Here is a 14560-nt window from a genome sequence, read left to right on the forward strand (position 1 = left end):
AATATTAATATACCATCGGATCCGAGCTTTCTCCAATCCGATGATATATTTTAACTTAAAGCGTTCCCATCACCATGGGAACGCCTCTATGTTAGCATATACCAACGGATTTGAGTTAGATCGTGAAAACTCAGATCCGACAGTATATTCTAACACAGAGGCGTTCCCATAGTGATGGGGACGCTTCAAGTTAGAATATACTGAGAACTGTGGACATAACGGCCCCCTGCTGCCAGGCAGCAGGGGGCAGACCCCCTCCCTCCTCAGTATTAAAATCATTGGTGGCTAGTGCGGCCTCCCCTATTAAAATCATTGGTGTCCAGTGCGGCCTCCCCTCTCCTCCCCCTAATTAAAATCATTGGTTAACAACCCCCCTCACCCCCCTTCATCATTGGTGGCAGCGGAGCGGCAGTTCCGATCGGAGTCCCAGTTTAATCGTTGGGGCTTCGATCGGTTACCATGATGCTACTGCAGTCCTGGCTGCCATTGTTACTTAGTACTTTTAGCAGCATTATACTTACATGCGCTGTCTGTGGCTGGCCAGCGCTCCTCCTACTGGTAAGTGAAAGGTCTGTGCGGCGCATTGCTTATAGCACAGGCCTGTCACTTACCAGTAGGAGGAGTGCCTGGCCGGCCACAGACAGCACACGTAAGTATAATGCTGCTAAAAGTGCTAAGTAACCATGGCAGCCAGGACTGAAGTAGCGTCCTGGCTGCCATGGTAACCGATCAGAGCCCCAGCGATTAAACTGGGACTCCGATCGGAACTGCCACTCCACTGCCACCAATGATGGAGGGAGGTTGTTAACCTGTGGCCACTGCCACCAATGATTTTAATTAGGGGTGGGGGGGAGAGGGGAGACCGCACTGGACACCAATGATTTTAATAGGGGGGCCGCACTAACCACCAATTATTTTAATAGGGGGTGTGGGGGGGCCACACTGGCCACCAATGATATTAATACTGGGGAGGGAGGGGGGTCTGGCCCCTGCTGCCTGGCAGCACCCGAACTCTTACAGGGGGCTGAGATCCGCACAGGGGTTAATTGTGCAGATCACAGCCCCCTATAAGAGATCGGGTGCTGCCAGGCAGCAGGGGGCAGTTATGTACACAGTTCTTAGTATATTCTAACTTGAAGCGTCCCCATCACCATGGGAACGCCTCTGTATTAGAATATACTGTCGGATCGTGAAAACTCAGATCTGAAAAAGCTAATACTATTATTTAACCATGTTATAACAGAAAATAATAAAGTGAAGTTCGGGTCCCCATTGAGTTCGGGTTCAAGTTCGGATCAAGTTCGGGTCCCGAACCGGAACTTTTTTTTAAAGTTCGGCCGAACTCCCCGAACATCTAGGTGTTCGCTCAACTCTATCAATAACATAATATCTGAGTCAGCACAGTTAGTGATACTAAATACATATAGGAGCACATTTATTAAGACCGGCATTTTAGATGCCGGTCATAGCTGGCGGAGGATCCGCTGAAGTTATTAAGAGGTGCAGGCCTCTTCATAACTTTGGCGCATCCAACGCCAGTTGTAAATGTAAGACAGGTCCTAGCTGGCTTAAATTTAGACCATGGTTTAGGCATTGAAAATAATGAATGAGACAGGCCTGCCAGCCCGCCTCCTTTCTTGTCCATGCCACGCCCACAAACTTAGACCTGGCGTGAGCAGGGAAAAATTGCAAATAGTGGCACAATTAACCGTTGCACCGCCATCTGCACCTGAAATATGTCTAATATAGGCATATTTAGGTTAATAAATGACCCCATAGTTTCTCTGAAGTTTTATAACTTTTGCACAATAAAAAAATATATTTTTTTGCATTTCCCTTTCCAAGACCCATAATGTTTTTATTTATCCTGTCTATGGAGCTATGTGAGACCTTGATTTTTGTGGAACAACTTGTAGTTTTCACTTTTATCATTTTAAGGTATGTTACTCTTTTTCGATTTTTATTCAGTTTTTTGACAAATATGTGGAGGGGTTCCTATTTTTGCAATCTTTTTTTACATTGAAAAGGTTTTTTTTTAATGGAAAAATGTGTATTTTTTTACTTGGAGATTTTTTTTAAATTTCATAAAACTTTGTTTTAACCATTTGCAAGTACCACAAGGGGACTTCAATAGGTGATCTTCTGATCACTTCTATATTGCAGCATAGATTATTACACTTTCAGTGCTATATTGACAGGCACTACCAAGGTTCACTAGAGAGGAGTAGCCTGATGGGAATACTATGTAGGCAGGACTGGGACCTTCAATAGGCCCCATGCTGCCATGCAAAGACATCGGTACTGCCCCAATAGGAAAAAAAAGGAGCTCCCTTCCGCTTAACCACTTAGATGTCACAGTCGCTATTGACAGCAGCATCTATGGGGTTAAATAGCACTGCTGGTTTGGGCAATTCTAGCAGGAGCCTGTCTTTCATGTGAGAGCTGAGCCCCTGCTCTCTGTTGCATGGGAGACCTGTGCAGCGCTTAATTTAGGTCGCTGTAGAAACATGGCAGCCTACAACAAAGCCCAGTAATGACAGCCATAAAAAACCTGTATCTGCAGTCATTAAAGGGTACACTTAAACAGGCCATCTAGACCTGCAACAGATTTATCACAGTTGCTCAGACTGGATGATAATCGTGCAGGGATAGACACTTTTCACTGACTCTGTAGCAACTATTAGTTGGCTTACTGTGATTTTTATGCCAACATTGCTCAAAATGGCACACCCAAGGGCTACCCCTTTGCTGCTAAATCCTATACCTTGTTGAATATGTTGTGAAAAAGTTTAGAAACCTTAGATGCCCTAAACTTGTGTCATTTTTTAAATAGATTTTCACACATATCTGGGCCTAAGAGTAAATGCACATATAGCTTATTAGCAACAGATTTTTTTGCAAAGATTTTCTAACAGAAAATCTGCAGTGTAATACAATACCAGAAAAATGTAAAAGATTTTTATAAATCTAAAGTACATGTTGCAGAACTTTTCTTACATAAATTGTCATGTGGCACGGTTTTTAAAATCCAAAGTATGTCAATTTGATTTCCACTATAGATTTCACTATTAATGTGAGTGGCGAAGTCTGCAGTAAAATGTTGTACAATATATGCAGATTTTGCAGCCCATTCTCCAAAGAAATGCAGCAACATCCATTTTGGGATTTGCAACAAAGATATCCATTCTGTGGGCAGGTACATTTAGTGCACCAACTGTACAGCCCTCACACTACAATTTTGGTCTGGATATTTCAGCTTCCTATAGCTTTGCCGACAGGGAGATGCAGATGCAGGATTTATTGTCCTTGACTCTGCGAGTTCAACTCTTTGATTTAGGCCTATTTCATACGCGCGAGATTTCTGCGCGGGTGCAATGCATGAGGTGAACGCATTGCACCCGCACTGAAGCCGGACCCATTCCTTTCTATGGGGCTGTGCACATGAGCGGTGATTTTCACGCATCACTTGTGCATTGCATGAAAATCGCAGCATGCTCGATTTTGTGCGTTTTTCACGCAACGCAGGCCCCATAGAAGTGAATGGGGCTGCGTGAAAATCCCAAGCATCCGCAAGCAAGTGCGGATGCAGTGAGATTTTCACGCATGGTTGCTAGGAGATTACATGTTTATAAGGGAAAATAATAGCATTCTTAATACAGAATGCTTAGTAACTGGAGGCCCATAAAAAAAATATAAAATAATTTAACTCACCTTAATCCACTTGTTTGCGCAGCCCGGCTTCTCTTTCTTCTTCTTTGCTGTGCGGGAGGAAAAGGACCTGTGGTGACATCACTACGGTCATCACATGGTCCGTCACATGATCCATCACCATGGATCATGTGATGAACCATGTGATGAGAGCAGTGATGTCATCAAAGGTCCTTTACCCAGGTCCTGAAGAAAGAAGAGAAGCTGGGCTGCACGAACAAGTGGATAAAGGAAAGTTAAATATATATATTTTTTTAACCCCTCCAGTCCTATTTTACTAAGCATTCTGTATTAAGAATGCTATTATTTTCCCTTATAACCATGTTATAAGGGAAAATAATTACATCTACACAACCTTGAACCCAAACCTGAACTTCGGGTCTGGGTACCACATTCAGTTTTTTTATCACACGCGTGCAAAACGCATTGCACACGCAATAAAAACTTTACAACGGAACACAATCGCAGTCAAAACTGACTGACATTGCGTACATACTAGCGCGGGTTTGCTGCAATGCACCCGGGATGCATCTTGAGCCAAAACGTGATGCCCGTGTGAAAGAGGCCTAATGAGTTTGTTAAGCCTGCTTGATATTCTGTGTTGTGTGCCCTGCCTTCGGCCTGTGTATAATGTTTGGATCTGTTCATGTTCAGTCTGCTGGATTTTTTTCAGGAGCTTATGTTCCATTTGTCTGTTCGTCTGCCTGGACTGTTATCCTGATCTGTTTACCTGTACAGTGAAGGCCAGATCCTTGTATAGGGGTTAAGGGGTGAAAACCAGTGGATCATCAGGACAAAGCCCTCAGGACTAGCCCAAAGTCAAACTGACAATGGTTCCACAACCATTGTCCATAACATCAACTGCCCTATTAGCCCTTGCTACATCTGTACTGGAATTCTTATGCAGATTGTACAGAATATGCATAAACTATAGCCTGCTATAAAGGTGAAAACATATTTATCTTATGAAATTAGAATATGCATCTAGAATATTTACTAGTCTTAAAAATGTGCTAATAATTGGTGCCTTAAACAGTTTTTGTTTTACCGCAAATTAACTTAAAGGGGCTATCCAAACATGTGTAAAATTACAAAAAAAATCCATTCACTTCTTGAAAGAAACTCCTGTCCAAGACCCAGGGCCTATCCTCAACATTCTCAGGCTTCAGCAGTGAAATATCCCCAAACTGCACATGACCAGTGAGGCTCAAGGTGCACTTTTCGCTCAGGGACCTGCCACTGATGAAGCCAGAGAATGTCTGGAGTGCTGCATATGACCACAGGTAGGATGTCACATTTCTGTTCCATCATAAGAAGGAAGCAGCAGGGATTGGACCCTCCACACTTGAACTGATCTTCTTTCAAGAGGTGATTTCTTTATTTTACCCCGTTCTGTATGGCAATAAATGTTGATTTATTGTTCAGAAAACCCCTTTACCCTTTAATTTTGGAAGTAAATTCATTCAAATGTTTTAACTCAAATCTAGGAATCACAAACTGTCAATAATCTTTTCCTGTTAAGTACAAATTTTTATACAAAAATATGATTTGTGTAATATTTAGGATATAATTAATTTGAGAGAGACACAAAGACATAGATAGATAAATAGATCTTTAAACAGTTTGGATTACAATTAATATAACACAATTAGGCAACTGACAAATTATATTAGAAATGAGAGAGGGAAAAACCTAAGCATTCAATAAAAACTCAGTAGATTGTCAGTAACCCTTTTAGCATACTTTAGGTTGCTTATTAATGCAATTTAAGATTAAAATGAAAGCATTTTCGTTAGGCATGGATAAAGAATACTCATGCATAATCAGATTGAAATGAATGGCTGTACATATAAAATAAAATTGAAAAGAATCTAGCCCTGTAAGCAAAACAAATATCCCCAAGCTATAGTACATGATTGCAATTTAATTAAGGTTTCCATCCAAACTTTTTATACACGCACTTAGTTTATAAAAGGATTTTGTTGAGTTTGTACCATCTGTTGGCTCATTAAAATTCAGTTCGGGAATTACTACAAATTAAATAACATAATTCTCTGCAAATTTCATTGTAAACAGTTTTTATTCTGATTGTAAAATGTTAGTTGTACTTGGAAGGCTTTCAAAATAATGGGGGACAGGTATAAAATGCATGAAAATGTGAATTTATAGGTTTGGAGGTCTTAGCTGAACTTCATACTGACTTTAATTGTGTGCTTCTGAACAATTCATTAGTAAATGTTGTACTGGACCTTTTATCACATATTGAGCCTTCTTTTCCATTATATATTATATATATATATATATATATATATATATATATATATATAAAGAAAAACCTGGCCCAGATGGGAATAAGCAAACCCAATGTATAAAAATAGGAAAAAACGGGCAGCACTCCATTAAGTAAGATGAAAAAGAAATGTATTCACCCATAAGGCAATGCGAAGTTTCGGCTCAGTGCTAGAGCCTTCCTCAAGCAATGTGTACAGACAAAGTGCTCAGTATATATAGCAAACTCAATCAATGTGCCAAATTACATCAATTAACATACAGTCATAAAAATAAACAGTGACGTAATAAATGTACCGACATGATACATATCTAATATGAGAGTGATTACAATACATGATAAAAAGCTGTTTAATGTGCAAAACCATGATTCTCAATACAAATACATAAATTATTATAAATAACATGATTGTGTGACATGTGTACTCAATTAACTAAAGTGACAAGTGCTTACTGCATGATGTATCAAATGGATAGGGGAGGGAGGAGAAACCAGCAGTATGGCGGCGTCCAGCTACCCATCGCCTGCTTCGGCGTGCCCAATGCGGCAGTGCGTATGTCAGGATGACGTATGCTGCTTTCATCATAACCAAATGACAGGCGTATCTGTGCGTCTGCGAACTATGTTCTTGATGTCCAAGCGGCCATATTTAGCGAGGGAATATCACAAGGACAAACTAGCGCATACCTATCGCACATCATAATAACTAAATCAAACAGGCTGGTGAGTCCTGATGCCGAGCTCTATTGATGAGCTACCTGCAACCAAAGTGAGAAGATGGCTGTATGGGACCAGATGAGCGCAATGTATGAAAAAATACATAAGCTTGTCAGTTTGTCTTATCAATTCTGGAAATTGTCCTGAGATAAAAAAAAATTCTATTTCAGGACACTTATTACATGCAGAAACAGGGCGTAGCCATGGGGTCCAATGTGGCCCCAACTTATGCCAATATTTTTATGCGCCAGTTTGAGGAGGATGTCGTCTATGGAAGCCACCATTTCCGCCATGTCAGGGTTTGGTGGCGGTACATAGATGACATCTTCCTCATTTGGACGGGGACCACAGTGGAATTGCATGAATTTCACACGTTCCTAAATGGAGTTGATAGTACACTTCAGTTCTCGCTGGTTCATTCCCACAATGAAATGCAATTTCTCGACACCAGTGTCATCTTGGTGGATGGTGTGTTGCACATCTATTAACTAAACCTACAGATAGGAACACGATGTTAGTGTAAAGCAGCAATCACCCCAGACCAATGGTTAGGTCATTACCATATTCACAATTTTTGAGGGCAAGACACATTGTCTCTGATTCTAACACACTAGACAGTACTTTAAACAAGATGCTGGACAAATTCCGCAATCGGGGTTATCCAAGAAATCTCTTACAACAAAAAAAGAATATGGTCTCTAAATTGAACAGGAAAGATATTCTGTCCAGGATTCCCTTCATTTCTACGTACACTGAGCAGAGTATTAATATTGGGAACATCATTAGGCACCACTGGAATATATTAGGTGGGTGCCACAAAACAATTACAGAATTCCATTCCCTTCCTCTAATGTCATATCGCAGGTCCAAAAGTCTACAAGACCAGTTGGTCAAAGTTGATGTGGGGACAATGAGAGTCAACAGACAGACAACATTAACAGGCTTGGGGTGCTATCCCTGTTTAGCCTGTGTTAATTGCAAATATATCATGAAGGGTAAAACCTTTGTGCATCCAACAACTGGCATTGCACATCCGATTCAACATCATCTGACCTGCGATAACAGTTATGTGATTTATGTGCTCACATGCCTGTGCAATTTAATATATGTCGGCGAATCTACCACCGACTTTAAGAAGCAATTTAATAACCATCGGTACACCAATAGAAAGAAACGGCTCAATTTACCGGTCTCAAAGCATTTTACCGAGTTTAAACATGCAGAAAGGAACATAAAGTGGTGTAATATTGATTTTGTACAAATGCCCAGAAGAGGGGGCGATAGATCTATTCTATTAAAGAAAAGAGAATTGCAGTGGATTCATTCTCTAAATTCTTTGAAACCGCATGGTCTGAATATTGACTATAAGATTGGAGTGTTGGCATGAGGGAGTGGCTTGCCCTTGTTCTGTTTGGATCTAGACCGCTTTTCTTGCGCAATTTTGTGGTTGTCCGTGATGGAAAAAGTATACACATATATTCTTTATGAAATTTTAATCTCTATATTTGAGTTTAATTTTGTGTTTTCTATTGCAGATGATGCGTTATGGAAAACAGCAAGTAGAGGACAGATGTTGACTCAATAGTTTGCATCCAGTTACCATGACAATATGCAAATGAGTTATATAATTCTTTTTTACAGTTCTATATTTTTTCATACATTGCGGTGAGCCATTATGGAGGAGAACCCTCTGAATTGATGGTGATATATGGGATTAGGATGTGGATGTGACATGACAATGCATTGACGTGCGGGTTTGTGTCTAGTCCATGACCACAGAGGAGGGCTCCCTGTCTGCCTAAGACATGGATGCACTCATCTGGTCCCATACAGCCATCTTCTTACATTGGTTGCAGGTAGCTCATTAATAGAGCTCGGCATCGGGACTCACCAGCCTGTTTGATTTAGTTATTATGATGTGCGATAGGTATGTGCTAGTTTGTCCTTGTGATATTCCCTCGCTTAATATGGCCGCTTGGACATCAAGAACATAGGGCGCAGACGCACAGATACGCCTGTCATTTGGTTATGATGAAAGCAGCATACGTCATCCTGACATACGCACTGCCGCATGGGGCATGCCGAAACAGGCGATGGGTAGCTGGACGCCGCCATACTCATGGTTTCTCCTCCCTCCCCTCTCTGTTTGATACATCATACAGTAAGCACTTGTCACTTTAGTTAATTGAGTACACATGTCACACAATCATGTTATTTATAATAATTTATGTATTTGTATTGAGAATCATGGTTGTCTGTAATGTTTTTTGCACATTGATCAGCTTTTTATCATGTATTGTAATCACTCTCATATTAGATATGTATCATGTCGGTACATTTATTACATGTCACTGTTTATTTTTTGGACTGTTTGTTAATTGATGTAATTTGGCACATTGATTGAGTTTGCTATATAAACTGAGCACTTTGTCTGTACACATTGCTTGAGGAAGGTTCTAGCACTGAGCCGAAACGTTGCATTGTCTTATGGGTGAATACATTTCTTTTTCATCTTATTTCATAGAGTTCTGCCCGTTTTTATATATATATATATATATATACACACACACACATACACACTCACCTAAAGAATTATTAGGAACACCTGTTCTATTTCTCATTAATGCAATTATCTAGTCAACCAATCACATGGCAGTTGCTTCTATGCATTTAGGGGTGTGGTCCTGGTCAAGACAATCTTCTGAACTCCAAACTGAATGTCAGAATGGGAAAAAGGTGATTTAAGCAATTTTGAGCGTGGCATGGTTGTTGGTGCCAGACGGGCCGGTCTGAGTATTTCACAATCTGCTCAGTTACTGGGATTTTCATGCACAACCATTTCTAGGGTTTACAAAGAATGGTGTGAAAAGGGAAAAACATCCAGTATGCGGCAGTCCTGTGGGCAAAAATGCCTTGTGGATGCTAGAGGTCAGAGGAGAATGGGTCGACTGATTCAAGCTGATAGAAGAGCAACGTTGACTGAAATAACCACTCGTTACAACCGAGGTATGCAGCAAAGCATTTGTGAAGCCACAACACGCACAACCTTGAGGCGGATGGGCTACAACAGCAGAAGACCCCACCGGGTACCACTCATCTCCACTACAAATAGGAAAAAGAGGCTACAATTTGCATGAGCTCACCAAAATTGGACTGTTGAAGACTGGAAAAATGTTGCCTGGTCTGATGAGTCTCGATTTCTGTTGAGACATTCAAATGGTAGAGTCCGAATTTGGCGTAAACAGAATGAGAACATGTATCCATCCTCTGATGGCTACTTCCAGCAGGATAATGCACCATGTCACAAAGCTCGAATCATTTCAAATTGGTTTCTTGAACATGACAATGAGTTCACTGTACTAAAATGGCCCCCACAGTCACCAGATCTCAACCCAATAGAGCATCTTTGATATGTGGTGGAACGGGAGCTTCGTGCCCTGGATGTGCATCCCTCAAATCTCCATCAACTGCAAGATGTTATCCTATCAATATGGGCCAACATTTCTAAAGAATGCTATCAGCACCTTGTTGAATCAATGCCACGTAGAATTAAGGCAGTTCTGAAGGCAAAAAGGGGTCCAACACCGTATTAGTATGGTGTTCCTAATAATTATTTAGGTGAGTGTAGTTACCTCTCTCATTTTCAGTAAAAAATCTGAATTGTCCCTAATGTACGACTTGGCGAAAAATGCATGTATCTGCAACACTTTGTCCAGAAAAATCAATATATTACTGAACAGGGAATCTCTAGCCAAGACAATTGGTCTACCGGGGGGATTCAAAAGATCCCTATGTATCTTACGCAACAAGTACAGAATTGGTGTCCTAGGATATAGCACAGTCAAAAAAGTCTTCAATTTCTCGTCTATTAGGCCACCTTATAGGCCTGCATCTAGTAATCCTTTAATATTCCTCTCTATATCCCATTTTGGGTCTTGGGATAGTTTTTTGTACACAGAAGGATCATTGAGCTGTCTCATAGCTTCCTCAATATATTTCCCTGTGTCCATGACCACGACCGCACCACACTTGTCAGCTGACTTGATGGTGAGGTCGGGGTCGCGGGGGAGGACAACCACCGCTTCTCTCTCAGCAACAGTGACATTAGGGTGTTGTAAATGCCCAATATCTGCTTTTTTTAAGACATCAATATCATTCATAACCGATTCCATAAATACATCAATAGCACCAGCAGAAGTGGGAGGAGAAAAATCACTTTTGTCTTGGGGTGGTGGAGATACATAGACTATGTCTTCTTCATCTGGACGGGTACGGAGACACAGCTGGCTGAGTTTTTTACGTATTTGAACTCAGTAGATCGGGATTGAAGGGTTAAATAGAATAAGCTATATGATCTGTATGAAGGACAGGAGGTTGGGTGACTTCATACTAGAGGGTGAATATATATTTACATTGTAGTAATAGGAAAATAAGCGAGCACTCATACACTTGGCAACCAAATTGACATGTGCAGAAAATGTTTATTAAATCCCCATAAAATACAAGTAATAAAATTTATAAGAACAATGTAGCAATAATACACTGCTCAAAAAAATAAAGGGAACACTTAAACAACACAATGTAACTCCAAGTCAATCACACTTCTGTGAAATCAAACTGTCCACTTAGGAAGCAACACTGAGTGACAATCAATTTCACATGCTGTTGTGCAAATGGGATAGACAACAGGTGGAAATTATAGGCAATTAGCAAGACACCCCCAATAAAGGAGTGGTTCTGCAGGTGGTGACCACAGACCACTTCTCAATTCCTATGCTTCCTGGCTGATGTTTTGGTCACTTTTGAATGCTGGCGGTGCTTTCACTCTAGTGGTAGCATGAGACAGAGTCTACAACCCACACAAGTGGCTCAGGTAGTGCAGCTTATCCAGGATGGCACATCAATGTGAGCTGTGGCAAGAAGGTTTGCTGTGTCTGTCAGCGTAGTGTCCAGAGCATGGAGGCGCTACCAGGAGACAGACCAGTACATCAGGAGACGTGGAGGAGGCCGTAGGAGGGCAACAACCCAGCAGCAGGACCGCTACCTCCACCTTTGTGCAAGGAGGAGCACTGCCAGAGCCCTGCAAAATGACCTCCAGCAGGCCACAAATGTGCATGTGTGTGCTCAAACGGTCAGAAACAGACTCCATGAGGGTGATATGAGGGCCCGACGTCCACAGGTGGGGGTTGTGCTTACAGCCCAACACCGTGCAGGACGTTTGGCATTTGCCAGAGAACACCAAGATTGGCAAATTCGCCACTGGCGCCCTGTGCTCTTCACAGATGAAAGCAGGTTCACACTGAGCACATGTGACAGACGTGACAGAGTCTGGACACGCCATGGAGAACGTTCTGCTGCCTGCAACATCCTCCAGCATGACCGGTTTCGCATTGGGTCAGTAATGGTGTGGGGTGGCATTTCTTTGGAGGGCCGCACAGCCCTCCATGTGCTCGCCAGAGGTAGCCTGACTGCCATTAGGTACCGAGATGAGATCCTCAGACCCCTTGTGAGACCATATGCTGGTGCGGTTGGCCCTGGGTTCCTCCTAATGCACGACAATGCTAGACCTCATGTGGCTGGAGTGTGTCAGCAGCTCCTGCAAGACGAAGGCATTGATGCTTTGGACTGGCCCGCCCGTTCCCCAGACCTGAATCCAATTGAGCACATCTGGGACATCATGTCTCGCTCTATCCACCAACGTCACGTTGCACCCCAGACTGTCCAGGAGTTAGCAGATGCTTTAAGCTGGGTTCACACCTGAGCGTTTTACGCGCTGTAAAACGCTCAACAGGCAAAAACCAATGTTTCCCTATGGGCATGGTTCTCACCTGAGCATTTTACAGCGCTGTAAAACGCCCTACGCCCCAAGAAGTATAGGAGCTTCTTTGGGGAGTATTGTCGCGCGTAAGTCATTGAAGCCAATAGCAAGAACGCGCGTACGACGCGCGTTTTCAAAATACAAAAACGCCCCAAAATACGCCCGATAAAAACGCCTGTAAAAGGCACATATTGAATACGCTCAGGTCTGAACCCAGCCTTAGTCCAGGTCTGTGAGGAGATCCCTCAGGAGACCGTCCGCCACCTCATCAGGAGCATTCACAGGCATTGTAGGGGGTCATACAGGCACGTGGAGGCCACACACACTACTGAGCCTCATTTTGACTTGTTTTAAGGACATTACATCAAAGTTGGATCAGCCTGTAGTGTGTTTTTCCACTTTGATTTTGAGTGTGACTTCAAATCCAGACCTCCATGGGTTGAAAAATTGGATTTCCATTTTTTTATTTTTGTGTGATTTTGTTGTCAGCACATTCAACTATGTAAAGAACAAAGTATTTCAGAAGAATATTTAATTAACTCAGATCTAGGATGTGTAATTTTTGTGTTCCCTTTATTTTTTTGAGCAGTGTATACAACATTACAGTCACATATATTGTGGTAGATATAATCGATACTATATTCGATAAAAATATATTCAATAGAAATGGTAGAAAATTCAATGTTGAAATATTCGATAGAATATTCGATACCACTCAATAGTGTCGATAAATTCAATAATATATATCACACCAAAAAACTTCAAGTATATGCTGTTATTTGGGAAAGAGGGGGTATTATCTTCTAGCGCTCTATCCCAATTTGGGAAACTGAATGTCACTGAAAATGTTGTAGGTGTATTCACTGGGAGCGCAATATGTTCATAAAGTGTCCACAGGAATCCTGATAATGTGAAAAGTCTTTTATAGCATATCCTTTTAATGTCGATATGAGCTTTGAATCGAAGAAAACTTTAAATCGATATTTGGCTTACCGTCTAACGTCTGTTGTCTCCCTATTGCTTCAATGGAGCTTTAAATATTTGCCGGCTTATTCAGTCGCTCCATACAGCATGCTGGTTTAAATTTTGCGGGAGTTGCCACTCTGTTCCGCAATTTCCTTTGGTGCAGCTTTCGACGATAAGAATAGTTAATCCTTTACTGTAGAAATTTTCTTCTGCATGGCCATACAGTATTATCGGAGGCTTTTCAATGCAGGTACATCACTTGTTTCACCATACGCGTTACGGGTAGATTCACTCTCCCTTCCTCAGTGGTCCACAGAGGAAGGGAGAGTGAAATTTTATTACTTGTATTTTATGGGGATTTAATAAACATTTTCTGCACATGTCAATTTGGTTGCCAAGTGTATGAGTGCTCGCTCATTTTCCTATTACTACATTTGCCTTTTAAGAGAGGGTGGGGTGATTCCCTCTATATGAGCTTGCAGCACCATACCTTAACTACCTGCTAGTGAGCCACCACAACCTACCACTATATATTTACATTGACCTTCGGTCTGTATAAGGAACTGTTCCTAGTCATCACTATTGTAATGAGAGCCGCAGCTGTTCTTGTATGTATGTATGTATGGATGTATAAAAGGCGCGTATGGTCAAGAATAAACTCAGCTGTTTCTGACATCATACTGCATGTGTCATTGATAGTTCTTCAGGCCTGTCTTTGGGGACAAAGAAAGGAATCAAGGTGCATTGAGAAGGAAAGACGGAATTAGTACTTACCGGTAATTCATTTTCCATGAAATCACCACGACAGCCATACAAGGAGATTGACCCCCTGACCTCTGTAGGGGCAGGAAGCAGAGAAAGGTTTAAATACCCCCCTCCCACCACCAAACACCAGTGCTTCCAAAATACCAGAGTAAGAGGTGGTGGATACACACGTGAAAAAATAAATAGAAGATATTTCTTCATATCAACCTCAAAGTAACGAACAGGGAGGGAAATACAGGCCGTCGTGGTGATCTCATGTAAAATGAATTACCGGTAAGTACTAATTCCGGCTTTCC

The sequence above is a fragment of the Bufo bufo genome, chromosome 3, assembly GCF_905171765.1.
Source record: "Bufo bufo chromosome 3, aBufBuf1.1, whole genome shotgun sequence".
Taxonomy (NCBI): Eukaryota; Metazoa; Chordata; class Amphibia; order Anura; family Bufonidae; genus Bufo; species Bufo bufo.